We start from the raw sequence: 14,830 nt of genomic DNA, 5'->3' as shown, positions 1-14,830 counted from the left end.
GCTGCCTCTACTCACAGGCCGGAGCACAGGCATTGCTCACTCAGTACACATTTCGAAACACTAGACCAGTTCACCTAACTGCCTTCAAATTAGGCTCCATAAATAACAGTGCCATGCCTCACCCCAACCTGGGCCACTCAACACCACAGGGCAAATCAAACATTCTTTGTACGAATTTATCTGAAGAGGCAAGTGACGTCTTTGTAAACGGATGTATTATAGAATAGGTATGGTTAGTAGCTCCAGGTTGTAAAAGTGGCTATAGATACTAGGATTAAACGTGTCATCTTAAATAAACCTTGATGGGAACGTGGGGCTTGTCTTCTGAGAAAGACGGACGCTATTTTGTGATAATGTACATCTCTAGCAAATCCAAAGTCCTGAACAGCACTCACCCGGATCTGTAAAAGTATATCGAAGTCCTGGCTCTACACAGAGCTTACACGAGCAATCGCCTGCCATAAGAGATACTTCAGTGAGCAGACGAGTGCGATTTTTAGCTTTGCATAGTATAAAAGAAGCCTTGTCAGCCTGAGCGGTTAAGGACTTGTGCACTCTGGAAGTAGGACATGGTCAATGAACATTTACACTTTGCCTTGTCCATCCAGGTACCAAGCTTGTTTTTGAAGGTGCTAGCACCGTAGACTAGAAGACATTCATATGCAGTTGGTGACCTTAATAAGCACCCTAAGATCCCTGCAAATCAAGTCTTTGTTCAGTCCAAGTCAAAGCTTTGGCAGTGCTTTTTAAGGATGTGGCGAGTCACACAACCTCATTCGTCCAGACACACCCCTTGTCTTCAATACCGTCCTGTCCTTATTTCTACGTCAAATAAAAGTTACAAGACTGTTTCTAGGCATTGAAAGTAAGGGCAGACTTTAATGAAGGCACCCTTACCACTCGGCCTCCAGTTGCCATTGAAACAAAAGCAGAACTACATTGAAGGCAATTGGCGCTTCAATATTGACAGCCTTTTGATTCTAGGGGAAAAAAATATAACCAGCCACAGAAGCAAGAATGGGAAGAGAGAGGTACAAAATAATGGCGGTGGTAACAAGGAGGACACAGGTGAAAGAAGGAAGGGCAGGAGCGAGCAACAAGAGTGGTACAGGGTGAAAAGGAATGAGGGACAGGAAAAGGGATGGATGGAAAAGGAGCCAGCAATAGTAGGGAGAATGGCCTACAACTGTTTAGTAGTCCCTAGGGCAGTGTAAGGAGAGATCAGCATTAAAAGGTTAAACACCCTAACAACCAAATGTATCACCTGAGAGAAAAATAATCCTTTGGGCAGAGCCAAGATGCAACTGACAAAGTTGCAAGGCAAGGGATCAGAGAGGCTGGTCAAAAAATCCAATGGTTGAATGGGGAAGATGGCTATTCCATCAAGTACACTGCAAGATAAAGGCCTGTCAGATAGGTGCATGGTCAACCCAGTCCTAAAATGCTTAGGACACGCACACAGTGAAATTATAGTGTGACAGCAAAGACAGAGCTGGAGTGTTACCTGGCGCAGCAGAAGGACAGGAAGTAAACAGTCAGGCTTGGTCAGATGATCTTAGGTGCTGGAACTGGATAGACTGGATATGCCTGATGGCCCCAATCTGTGGAAAACGTGTATAGAGGATGAGCCATATGAACTTTAAAGGAATGAAACTAGAAGCCTTGATACATCTGGCCATGTCTAGCAGCCATAAACCGAGCTGAAATGGGCAAACTGTGGTGTCTGATGGTCATTTTCTGTATGGGAACTGGTATATTCATCGCTCCTGGCAGGTATTATTGCAATGGGCATAGCACATGCAACCGACTGCCCCCATCCGCAGTAAAATATGAGGACTAGAGTAGAGGGGACATCTTCAAAGAAGTATGCATTTTCACTTGGCATGGAGTGGTTCGCCCCGGGGTCCTATCCGTCATCCATATCCATGCAGGTGTGCATCCAAGAGTCTCCCCGGCACAAAAGGCAGCTCGGGCGGAGATCACAAGCTCCACAATGGGGGACTACGTCACGGCGTTCAGAGCCGAGCCCCACAAGCAGCGCAATCACACAGGAGTGCCAGGGCTGCCCTGGTGAATGCCCGGCCCTGCCCTTCCCACACTCTCCCTTTCACAAGCCTCTACGGATCACGCCAAGCGGCCTGCCGGCTCTTCCAGCCACACTGCCACATTCAACAGCCCCTTCTGAGCCGCGGCCAGGGTGTTCCGCAGGCCTCCCGCCCACGCGGGGACAGCTCTTTATCTGTGTTTCTCTGGCTCCGGCCTGGGTTTTGCTATTTCGGAAAGCTCGTTTCCGTGCCGGGGTTACAAAAGTTCATGTCCGGGCTGAACGGTTCTCCTGCAACGAAAGGCCCAAGTGATGGACAGAAACCCGCAGAGTCACGCGCTACGGGAGAGTCGCCAGTGGAATTAGGCGGCGATTAGGAGCAAAGCCCTTTTCTCTTGTTCCTTTAACCGTTTTGCCAAGTCCAACAAAGTTACTTTCCAGGCAGGGGAGCTGCCTTTCTCCCACGGGACCCGGGAATAGCTGAAAGGAGTACCAAGAATATCAACTGGCCTCGACCACCAGCTTCTGTTTGCACATACAAGATGCAACCGTATCCCACTCACTACTTGCTTGCAACCTGCAGGAATGTGCCGGCCACTGCCTGGAGCTCACCCCCAAACCCAAGGCAGGACCCTCTAACAGCTCACTCCCTGTTCACACCTTGGCCAACCCTCCACCGGCCGTGCCCAGAGAGCAGATCCCTACTACTCGATCCCGTAAAGCCCGGAGCAAGCGCTATGAATACACTACTCTATCTCCCACGGGCTCTGGAAATCGCTACTGGTGTGGTGTGTTAGGACTAGGAGAAATACGCGCCTCTCCCCCGCTGTGAGTATCTATCACAACCTCACAAGTTGGCGGGCATTTCGTGTTCATCGGAAACTGAGCAGCTTGAGTGCCATAATCCAAGTAAACCGGGTGCTCCACTGCCGCTCCAGCAAGATCTTGCCAAAGCAGTGAGGTTAAACATACAAAGACCATCGAAGAACTTAGAAAGGAGTTGTACCAAGGATGACACATACAATCCACAAGCATTTTGGAAAATCTCAGAGTACTGTGGTTGTGAAGCAAAAATCTTTCGAAGAAGGTGTCAAAAGCATGTGACAGTCTGCTTTTTAGCTCAGTGGTTGCAGAGTGCAGGTCACTACAGAGAAGGGAGATTTCAACTCACCGAATCCACACTGCAGTGAATGGCTTAGACTGAATCCTTAGCAACAACTCTGGATTCTGTAGTACGAGTCAGCGTTTGCTTCAAAGGTCTTCCCTCACCTCAGAGCCTCCAACTCTCAAGGGAGATAGAGGAATGGCACATGACAAATCACAACTCCCTCAGTATTTATCCTTGTGCTAGGGCAAGGGATACCTCCAAACACAGGCTTTCTTGTCTGACACACATACATGCAGAAGTATGTCAGCTGATTTCTTTCCATGCATGACAGAGAGCAAAATCATACATATATATCAAAAGGAAAGCTGTCAACACCACACTTCTATTCCTTGCTTAATACATCGGAATTGGGAGGGAGGACTTTGGGAGGTGCCCTGCATCAAATATAGGCATTTTTTGCTTAGCACTCCATAACTCCTCTCGCCACAGGTAATAAATGGATGATATCTATGTACACAGAGTTCATAGACTTCATGAAATTGGAGTTTGTGTAGCCATTAGTTTTCAGCCATGTGACACCACAAGCATCCACATTTAGCTCCTGCTGTCCATGATGAACACTTGAAAACCTCGGTGAAAAGCGATCTCGCTTTCCTGCTGCACCATCGTAACAGTTCTGAAGTAAAACTCTCTATGAGAGCTCAGCTTTGAAAAGCAAAGTAGGCAAAATCATGTCTACAATAAAAGTGCATATTCCCTGAATGGAAATTAGACTAGCAATACACAACAAAACAATGCCATAATCAGATAAAGAATCACCAATACACTTCAGATGAAAAAAGTAATTTACAATGGCAATCCCATTGGACAACCATAAAGTAATAAATATCACATAATTAACAGCTGAAAAGGTGCAGTTCACAAAGAATAAAATATACATGTTTTATTTACAAGTGTTTTACTAACTTCCATCTAGGCAGAGGGTCAGACAGCTCAAATAGTGCTCTTCTTGTGTAGGTCACTAAAACCGTCAGAGAAAACCACCTTGTCAGCACCTATCCACAATTCCGTTACTTGGAACGATATCTTAATTTACTACAAGTTCCTGAACTGAAGAAGGTGGGGACGGTGATTGGAGGTAAGTGGGTTTTTACCACATGCCATGGTGCTTTTCACTGGAACTTAAAATGGTGGAATGTGAAGCGTAGTATTATTCGTCACTGATAAACTGTTCCTTAACTTCAAACCACTAATGTACAGATAAATAAAAACACATCAGCTATATTCTAAGGTGAAAGGTGAATGCAGAGTTCTACGAGGTTTATTTCAGGGACAGATCATTAAATCCTTTGTAGAGTGGCCTTCACTCTACCCTACAGCCTATGACTCATACTGAGGCTCCGGAACACTTATAGGCAACTTCCATTGCATATGGTGGGCATGCCTCTTGCTCACTGTCTTTTGGATAGCGATTTTGAGTCACATTAAGGGCATTATAGTCTACCACATCCCGGCAGACTACCACACAATCATCCTGGGACTATACCGTACATCCCTGCAAGCAAGGACACATGCAGATTGGTACCTCATGTGTCACATGGCCGGTGCGGCTAAGCAGCTTATAGCCTGAAGGTCTTCCTCTGCTCCCCCAATAGCATCCTGGTTCACACAACTCTGGCTTAGCATGGCAATGGAACAGAGGACACACAAAACTAGATTTTACGGACAAAAAGTTCCTCCGCCAATGGACGCCTCTCATCAACTACATGTCTTGACTAGAGTTCTCATGCTTTCAACCTCCCAGACTTCATGCCGTGCGTCTGTTTGACTGACCAGAGTAAAGGGAACTCCTTGCTCCTCCCCCTTCCCTCCTCAAAGATCTTCAAAGAGGAAAATATATGACGCTTAAAACTCTTCCACCGACATTGGTACCTGGCTGGAGACCTGACACCCTCCCTTCTTTTCCACTCCCTCCCTTTACCCTTATTCCTATTTTTTTATTATGTTTCCCCACACTTTCTTACTTAGTACACAGTCACGCTGAAGCAAAGCATCCTGTCCTTTAGCAAAGGAGCTAACCACCTACTAATCAGAAACACACCAACACATGCGGCCCTTCCCTCCCAATGCCCCCCTTTTGAGACATCCTTGATTCGCATCCACCCCATGATATAGAAGCCGCCCCATTCGGGCCCCTTTTGAAGCCGGGGTACCACCCAAGCAGTGATTCCCCTCACACACCCTCCCCTCCTTTCTCCCAAATTGTAATTGTCGCAATGTTTCCTGATTGTTTCTGGATTGTACTGCTAACACCAAGTGAACTTTGATGGGAACTTCGCTTCTATTTTGTCTGTTTTTAAAACACACAAAGTGTTGTTAACTATTTAAAATTCTAATAAACGGGTTTGAGCAAAACAAATGCACCATCCGGACAATCTAAATTTTCCATGGGATGTGAATATTGGTTATTTTTTTTTATAAAGTATAATGCACAATCTGTCCGACCACTCCAATTATAATTTTCACTACACACCGAGCTCTACAAATTCCCCATCAGTAAGAACATAAAGTGGGTCTTCAAATTTAAGTAGTTTTCAGCTTTCTCATGGATTGGTTGGGTACACGAAAATTCCAGTTATGTCAAAGAAAACGGGCCAATAATTATTAATTTATCTGTACTGTTCCATTAGTTAAAAAGCAAACTAATAGGCATTTTTTTTACTGGGGATTCATACCATTAGTATCAACATTGCATACATTTGTAAACACCTAATGCTGCAACAAAAAATTCTATTTTTTCTGCTACCCTATAAACCTTTCTTTACCCTCACCCAAGAGGGTTATCTAACATATGTTCTCCATCATGGCACTAGTAAGAAGTCATTGCAGTACTATGTTTAAAATAAAAACACAATCTGACATAATAGCATCTCACATTCCCCCTACGCTCTGTATTGTGAAAGGGCCTTAAGGTGGTGTAAGTGTTATGCTTTTAACTTGTAGTATTTAATGGTTGTTTTAACGAAGCATGGCTGTCATCCTACATGCAACTGTTTTTGCATAGAAGCTCACCATAGAATAAACTGGAATTAATTGAGGGAAGCACAACCCAACTTTAGGTGTGCTGACAGTTGAAGGGGTATTGATGGGAAATATGGGTGAGTCCAACGCCAATGCTCGGGTCATTCTAAACTTTTTGGTAATCTGGGTGGCAGGAACCTGACTAGATGGGGTCTCATGTGAGGTTCACAAATGGTGGAGGCAGTTGAGCGATATGGCCGCCAGGGTTGAGCATTCTCCAGCTTCTATTTTTGGATCCTCAGACCACTTCTGACACATTTTGAAGTTTATGGATCAATTCTGTTTATTCATTAGAACAACACAGCTAATTGCCTACAACCCATGAAGGCGGCAGCGGTTGATATTGGTCAGCAAGCAGAGAACACAGCTTTATGCCCACAACCCGAAGGCCGGCAGCATTGCAAAAGGTGGAATAGAAAGAAAAGTAGAGAACACAGTACCTTAATACCCACATTTCGATTCCCTCTCCCCTCCAAATCCTCCTCTATTTTAGCTAGAAGGTCTATGGCAAAGTATAGAAGCGAGTAAGCCTAACCATAGAGCTGCAGGTCATTTGCGGTTGTAGGATAGCACTATGTTGATGTCACGTCAGTTTGGGGCCATGGAGCAGCACTTTCAGATAGGGGGCAGGTGAGCTCACTGAATTCTGAAGACAGAACGTGTTTAAGGGCCGCCCATGTTTTGGAGTAGGTGTGGCCTTGCTTGTCCGCTGGTAGGGACAACTTCTCCATCCCTAATAGGAACCACAGTTTGCGGAGCCAGGCACCATAGTCGGGGGTCTTATCTGTGCCCCCTGGTAATGAAATTAATTGATTCGCTGCACCAAGGGCGAGAGCCATCTGTATCTCTCTCTGAGAACGAAGCAGGTAGATTAAAGGGTTGGGAAGGTCCAAAATAGTGTATGCTGGAAAACGGGGGATCTTAGTGTTAAAGTCGTGGTCTGTGTCATCCATTATGCGTTCCCAGAACTGTTCTAGTTTTAGGCAGTGCCACAAGAGGTGTAGCAGAGTACCAGTACTTCCACAGCCCCTCCAGCACTCTTTGGATCAGCCGTGCAAGAGTGAATATTTTGAAGTTTAAAGTCCCACCCACACAACCCTTGAGAAATTGGTAACGGTGAGGTGTTCTTTCTTTTCCAGGTCCAGTTAAAGTTTTCCCATTTAGACTGACTTATACTGCAGGGCAGGGATGGACTTGTGGAATCATGCCTCAAACTATGGCATGTATGGGACCTGATTGTTTTACCAAAGTTTGGGCTATGTAGTAGTAAACGTGACAGAGGGCTGGGAGGGACCTTTACAGAGAGAGGTGTCTAGCCCTTTGCAGGTTTACCGCAAGGTGCCCTAACGACTGGGCGAGATGGCAGCTGCGCTAGAGAACCAAGTTTGCAGCATTTCCCAGGCTCCTGGTGATGCCTTTGCCATGGTTTGGGTCATCATCTAAGCTGGCACTGGTCAGAGCTTTGGCAATGGTTTAGGTGAGGCCCTGATGTAAGCAATCAAGAAGAGTCTGTGGTGATAAATCATGGAGTCCAATTTTCCATTGTGTCGGGTGGCGTTAAGAATTCCGTGTACAGTTCTTTTTCCTGCCCCCATCAAGATATCAACATATGATGTACTATGTAAATTGTGAAAATGTAAAATTGTTGATGCATGTTTTTGTGTCAATTCAGTCTTGTTTTAAATTTGAATAAATACTGAGAGATGTTTTCTCAAAGAACCCAACGTTTATGGTTGTGGGTTGGTCACTGTGGGGTACTTTGCCTCTCTGGCCCCTACCCAGTTCAGCAGGCCACCTCCTTTGTTTCTTTGGGGAATACCGACCTTGTGTCTGCTTTCTGTGCTGGGAAGTTCCTCGGATATCATAACTGACTCCACTACCACTGATGGAACTACAACTGATTTAACATTACTGCTCATTTGGTACCTGTCTAAATAGAAACAGCTTATGCTTCAATATAGAAGGATGCAGTTTTTCCCGTGTGTGTCTCACCACACATTATATTATATTATATTAGAGGCCTTAACAAGATGTATGAAAAACAACCAGTGCCAGAGTACTAACCAATTGGTGCTACCACCAATGGGCACACGGGACGTTATACGGTACTTTTATTTCTCTGAGCTTTAGAAGTCGGGCACTTATCTTTGTAATGCATGACTAGCTACTTGTTTTCACAATATCATCCTAATGCTTTGCGACACACTATGCTAAGGCTTTGTCACAGACAGTTTTGTAAGTAACAAGCTCAGTGATGACATCACCCAAACACTAAAATCAGTTTGCAGCCACCTGGCATTTCTATGCTGAAAAAAAATACTACCAGAAGTGGGCTACACTGCAACAGTCTCCTGGAAGCGAAAGAAGGGCCTAAGTTGCAAAAGGCCCCACGAACGTCACAGCGATAGACAGCTGAAATTTAGCTGAGGGGCCACACTGCAATTGCAATCATAATGCCGGGTCCAGCGCTTGGGCCAAGAGTGCAGGAAAAACATTTCAAATTCATCGGGCTACAGTGCCAAGATCTGGCGTTCTGGAGACAGAAATAAAAATTGCCTAATCCACTCTGTTTGTCAGCGCGTTGCCTGGGGAGAGAGAAGTGTGTGGATTTAATAAACCTCAACGTGACATTACAAAGCACATTTTGTACGTTGGAGTGCGATGAAAGTATTTCACAATTGCAGATGTTAATTAAATGTAAGTCGAATTGGCCTTCGCCATCAAGTATATTGGTAGGGTTATGTTAATGTAGATTTAAACAACAGGAAGATCTGCACCCAATAAGTGCTTTGAAGTGCAGAACGCACTAAACCAAAGGAGACTTGTAACCCAGAAGTCACAGGGTTCACAGGCATGCCGCACAACTCTATCAGGTTACACAGATCTCGCAGCACAGCTATGCTTCTGCTTATAAATAAGCAAACAGGGGAAGAACAGAACCGATATCCCGCTGTGCTGGCAGCTTTAACAAGAAAAAAAACACGTCCACTCTTCCGATTTTCCAGAACCCGAAATGCGCAGCTGCCTGCCGAGACAGAAGGCACGTGCAACGGTTGCAGCTGTGCTTATGGCAGGGTAGAAGTGTCTTTCAATGTTCATTGTCAACTCGAACTTTCACTTATTTAGCAATTGAGCCTTAACGAATTTTATTATAAATTTGATTTTCTGAAACTACTCCATGAAAAACCAATATTGACTGTTAAAGTGACATTAGCCGATTTTAAAACCTAACACCAGAGAACGATTATTTTTTTGAAAAGCAGAAGATGGTGCATTTTTCTTTGTCAAGGGTGTTACTTTTATTGACTATGTTTTGGGGCTCTAGGAGCTTAATTTGTTTGTAACGGACATAACAATTCGGTTCAGTATATCACGTTTTTTTTCAAGTCTTCAAGAGACAGTCACATCCTTGAGGGATGGATTCTCCTCGGATGACACGCAGGTTTTACTAATTCACAAAAAAGGATAATTCACCAGGATTTAAACATCAAATCCAGACAAAAACAGGATTACAGATTCAAAGGTTGAGAAAGAAAGGCATGTTACGAATACCCAAAAAACCTTACAAGCTAAGGCTTCAGAAAGAAAGTACCCATGAGTGACACCAACTTTACAGGATCTGGTTTCAGAGAGTTATTGCTCGATTTATATAGACTTCACATGATTAAACCTCACATGATGCTCTACTCTGCATTGCTTGACAATGAGGCTCTCAGGCTAGGTCTGCGCCATTACTTAATCTTCGGGCTTAGTGCTTGGGCTATATTTTAATACCATACATCAAAACTAGGCATAAGCCCACATTGTTACATGTTCCATTTGAGTTGTAAATCGTGGACGTGTACTAGAGCTTACTCTTTTGACGATCATACAAAGTGCAGCTATTTTAGCTGACACTCTATAAACGGACAAACTTACTTTATTAAAAAGGTATCTCTGAGTTCAATCCTCTCTTCAGATGACATCATGCTATACCCAAAACCACACACACACACACCCTTACCGGTATAAGATGAGTATGTATGAGCGACTCTCAAGAGTTTCAACAACACACATATAACATTCCACATTGGAATATTTCTCCCTGCACTCTATCGATGATAAGAAGGTGTGGAACTAACTCCATACTCATTGCAGGTCTGCTTAACCCCTATTGATAGTTGTTTTCGGTTGGGAAAGGTTTGGTCAAACACTAAGAAGTGAATTTGTAAAAATAAATACACATATGGTCCAACATTCGCCAAAGTACAAAAGGTGGTCCGTCTCCAAAAACGTACTTGCATCTTTCAGTGCACACAAACTGCACCATTCTGGGCAGCAAAAGGAAAGTAAGAGAGTTTTAGAAAAAGTAATTTGAAAAATGAGATTGCTACAGTTCTGAAATTAAGTATTATCAAGAGTCCATGGAGAGCGCTGTATTGGTTGAATTTACTGGCTCTTCCCCACACCAAGCAAACTACTCAATATTGATATAAAGACAATTGTTATACATTACTGAGAACCAGGGCCACTGGAATTAGGCAATTGTGCTGCTGCATCGGTTTTTGCATGATTACAGATTTGTCTCACTTGCCACATAACCCATCATCTGCCGCATAATCTGCACATTGTCATTAAAATAAATTAAAAAAAATTGTTGCAAGCTCAAACAATTCAAAAGTTACTATAAGAGGAGCAACATGCGTTACTGAGCAGTGAAAGGTCCTTTTCAAAACTGGACTGGTTACCCTTTTGTTGCTTATTGCTACGTTTAGGTATTAAAATGGTACTAACAAGGTGCAACCAATGGCCAGACAGTGTTATAAAATTTTAAAATGAAGAAATATTACAAAATGTGCTGCATTATGCTGCATAATTTGCCTTTTCCTGACACATAATTTACTAAACTGTGTTGCATAATTTGGCCCTCTCACACCTTATTATTCCGGTGGCCCGCTGAGAGCCCACTAAATGTATTAACGCAGGGTCAGCACCTCAAGGGACACTTCAACTCATGTATCCAATAAAATGCAAATGTGAGCGCTTATGTACAAGAGGACAGGTGCTGCAGAAGACCTTGCACACTCTACGCATATCTGATAACCTCAGAAAACCCATTTAACTAAAAATCCATTCAAAGAGATATTATAGAAGCCATATAAGCAAATATTAGCACTTATGAGGACACCGAATAATCGATATGCACGTCTGCTAGATTACTGGAGAAAGCACAGAACCCATGTACATCAGAAGAGCTCCAATGAGATCATAGAAGCTTAATTTATCAGAGCATCGCTGAAATCCTCGCAACACTAGTGGGTGTACGCCTGCTATATCACCTGAGAACCCCACACAGCTGATATGCAGTAGGCCAGCATCTGTTAACTCAAAAGCACTAGAATCTTAGAGAAAACATGTTCAAGTACAGCACCTCTGATAGCTTTGCAGAACCGACTTGGGAGTCTACAGTAACTATGTATATTGGACCTGGTAGCTGACAACTCAACAGAACGCACCTGCAAGAGCATCATCTAAGAGAACTCGTACAAGAGACTAATAGAAGTATTTCAAAGACTGCAAAGTGTTCACAAATCTTGGTTTGTCAGATCTGAAAACCTCACATAATTCAAGTGTTCGAGACCAAGCATTCCAAACCCCATGATCGTAAATGTTAATCCCTCCGAACACACGCAAAATTCTTACAATGCAGTACTTTATGGATTCTTTAAGGATTTCAGAATGCTAAATATGAGAACCAGGCCCTTAGTATAACTAACGGAATGGAGACCGCCAGATAAATCACTAGAAACCTCACTGGGCTAATAAAAGATGTGGGCTAGAAGCTTCGAGCCCATTGAGGAATCCAAATAAAAATACCAGTACATCAAAGAAACCGAACGAACCATTGTACCTGCAGTTCTGGTATCTCTGAGAATTCACACAGCAAATGCCCCATACACGAAATTATGTAACAAAACCCTGGTACGAGTGCCGGTGCTTCTTGATAACGCAACAGAACGCATGCACACAAATGCAAGCCACTTAAACCCTGTATGAGTGCAGTTCTAAGAATCTGCATGACCCACAGTATAGCCCTTGCTATAGCCTGAAAAAACGGTTAAACAAGTGCTACAACTCTGAAAATACACAGAACGCAAGTACTGGCTGCAGTATCTTTGGGAACATTTTATAATTCAAGACCCTGCGCCCCACCATCAGAACTTAAAAGTACACGTAATAGGAATTACTTTCTGGCCCTAGCCTTCTGACAATCCCAGTACTTTACTAACAGTACTTCTGACAACCCATGTAATAGTAACACATACACAAGTGCCAGCATGTCAGAACTCCTAGAACATTTGTACACCTGTGCAGCACACCTAAATAACTTACGTAATTAATTAACTACTGCCAAAGCCTCTTAAAAACATGAGGAACTGCACTTGAATCCCATCACTTCCAATAACCACCAGGAGCTGAGGTACATGATGTGGCACCTCCGAGAGCAAGCAGAGACCATCGGTGAAGAATATGAGAACCAGCATAGCTCAGGTACGAGTACAGCACTTCTGACAGCCAGCCTACGTTCATGTACACGTACGGCTGAGAGCAGCCGAGACAACTCAGGTTCAGGGACGCGAGCCCAGTAGCTCTGGAAACTGACTGAGTTCGGGCACAGAAGCTCCAAGAACCAGCATAATTCGCTATACGATTGCAGCTGCTTGGAGAACCAACCAAGTACAATAACAAGTGCGGCATCCAGGAAGACAGATGCACGTACATGAATAGGAACAGCCCAAAGAACCAGAAAAGCTCACGCACTTGAGTGCAGCAGCCCCTAGAATCAGCAGAGTCTCAGGACACGAGAGCAACAGCCTTGAAAAACCTGCCGAGCTCAGGTATTAGTGCAGCACTTCCGCGAACCACAAAGCTCATGCACTTCAGTGCACGGCCGGTGAACCAGCGCAGTCCGAGTGCACAAGTGCAGCGGCCCCGAGAACCCGCAAAGCTCGGGTTTGGGTGCACCAGCAGATCATAAACACAAGAATGCAGCACTCCAGGAACCAGCAATGTTCCGTGCATGAGTGTAGCACACCCAAGAACCTGCAGCCCCGAAAACTAACCTAGCAGAAACAACCCAGAGAAGAGCCGGGTCATCCCTTGAAGCAAAATACTGACTGGCTCGTGAAATCCAAGTGACAGTGCGCACAATGCGAAGGAGGCAGACGCGAAACAAGGGCTAGTTTACGGTGTCCCCTCCTCACACCTATGCGGAGGGGGGCGGGGGTATGTCAGCCAATCTGGGGGTGCACAAACGTTAAACACAAGGGGTGCAGAACCTGGCAGCTCACCCTGTCCCGTGACTATTTATGCGGAGCTCCAGGCCGTGGTCCCATCCCTCCCTACCTTCCCTTAGCCTGGGACCGAGCTGCTCGAGGCGCTCTTCACCCCCCGGACTTCTTCCAAACTCACACCTTTCACCTATCTCAGCTCCCATCCTTCCCCCCGCTCCCCCTAACACCCGTGTCCCCAGCCCCCTTCTCACCTCCCTCAGGCGGGGCGCCCCTCCATGTCGCCCCGCGCTCCTCATAGCACAGCCGCAGCCTCCGAATCCATCCCTGCGCCGCTGGCACCGGAAACCGCCCCCGCCTCAGCCCCGGCGCAGGATCCGCAGGACCTGTCACAGCCGGGCCTCGGACACCGGAAGGGGGCGCCGTAGAGACGCGGACAGAGCGCCGCCAGATGGCACGCGCATGGAAAGAGGACTGGAGTGGCGCAGCTTGGCGCAGGAACGACGGGACCCTCTGCCTTGGAACGGGATCCCTCCAATCACTCGAGCCGCCCACAGCAGTATCCCGCGTCGTGTTTTTAACGGCCTCTATAAATTATCGTTTCTGTAAACGCGCTCACGAATTATAAATACGTCCAGAAATGCGCATGAATGTATGTGAAGGACAACGCCTTCGAATGAGTAAATAACATTTTCAGTTAATCTAAAACTGTTTTCCTTTAGTTGTGAACTCCCCGTACTCTAACGCTAAGCTTTCCCATCTCAACATGGCCACCGAGAGCTTTGTGGAAGTTGAAACAAAAGAAAGACTACGGAAGGGGAATCCACCGGGTCCTTAACTTTAGAGGTATCTCTTATTTGAGTGGGGCATCGTTGCTGGGAATGTGATCGGAAACAATTTACCAGGGGAACCCATAGGAAGAGATCAAGGTGTGGCAGAGGAAAAGGTGCCTTTATTGTTAAATGACACGCTGCAAAGAAATTGTCAACAAGAAGAAACGTGACAGCATATCTGTTCTGGTCACAAGGAGACTGCATTTAAAAATATCTTATGGCTTAAGAAATTTGCTGCTGAGATATGTGCCTATAAAGTTTCAGGGCATAATGATAAGTTAACTCTGGCGGTTATTGCACTTGCTCGAGCGGTATTTCTTGAACTGAGTGGCATTTTTGATGCTGAAGTTCTTTGCAGACATGAGCATCTTCCACCATAACGTATTTTATTGTGCATATGGGGCTACTGCTTGTCATTCATTTTCTCACACAGTTTTCAGTATCCTGCAAAGTGAGATTTGTAATGAGCTATTCCATCCATTTTGTAGCCTTA

The 14,830-nt window shown here is 44.9% G+C and overlaps 1 protein-coding gene across 2 annotated transcripts in view; it reads right to left on the bottom strand.

The window, feature by feature from the left end:
* Nucleotides 1-13,919, bottom strand: part of PI4KB (phosphatidylinositol 4-kinase beta) — a 130,324-nt gene extending 116,405 nt beyond the window's left edge. The window contains exon 1 of one of the 2 annotated variants that reach the window (XM_069218354.1): nt 13,759-13,919. The gene's annotated coding sequence lies outside the window, so the exon portion shown is untranslated. The remainder of the gene's footprint in view (nt 1-13,758) is intronic. The other variant, XM_069218353.1, reaches the window with a different exon arrangement.
* Nucleotides 13,920-14,830: the final 911 nt, after the last annotated feature.

The sequence above is a fragment of the Pleurodeles waltl genome, chromosome 12 (assembly GCF_031143425.1).
Source record: "Pleurodeles waltl isolate 20211129_DDA chromosome 12, aPleWal1.hap1.20221129, whole genome shotgun sequence".
Taxonomy (NCBI): domain Eukaryota; kingdom Metazoa; phylum Chordata; class Amphibia; order Caudata; family Salamandridae; genus Pleurodeles; species Pleurodeles waltl.
Note: the sequence above shows the minus strand (reverse complement) of the source record. Positions and strands in the feature narration are given on the sequence as shown.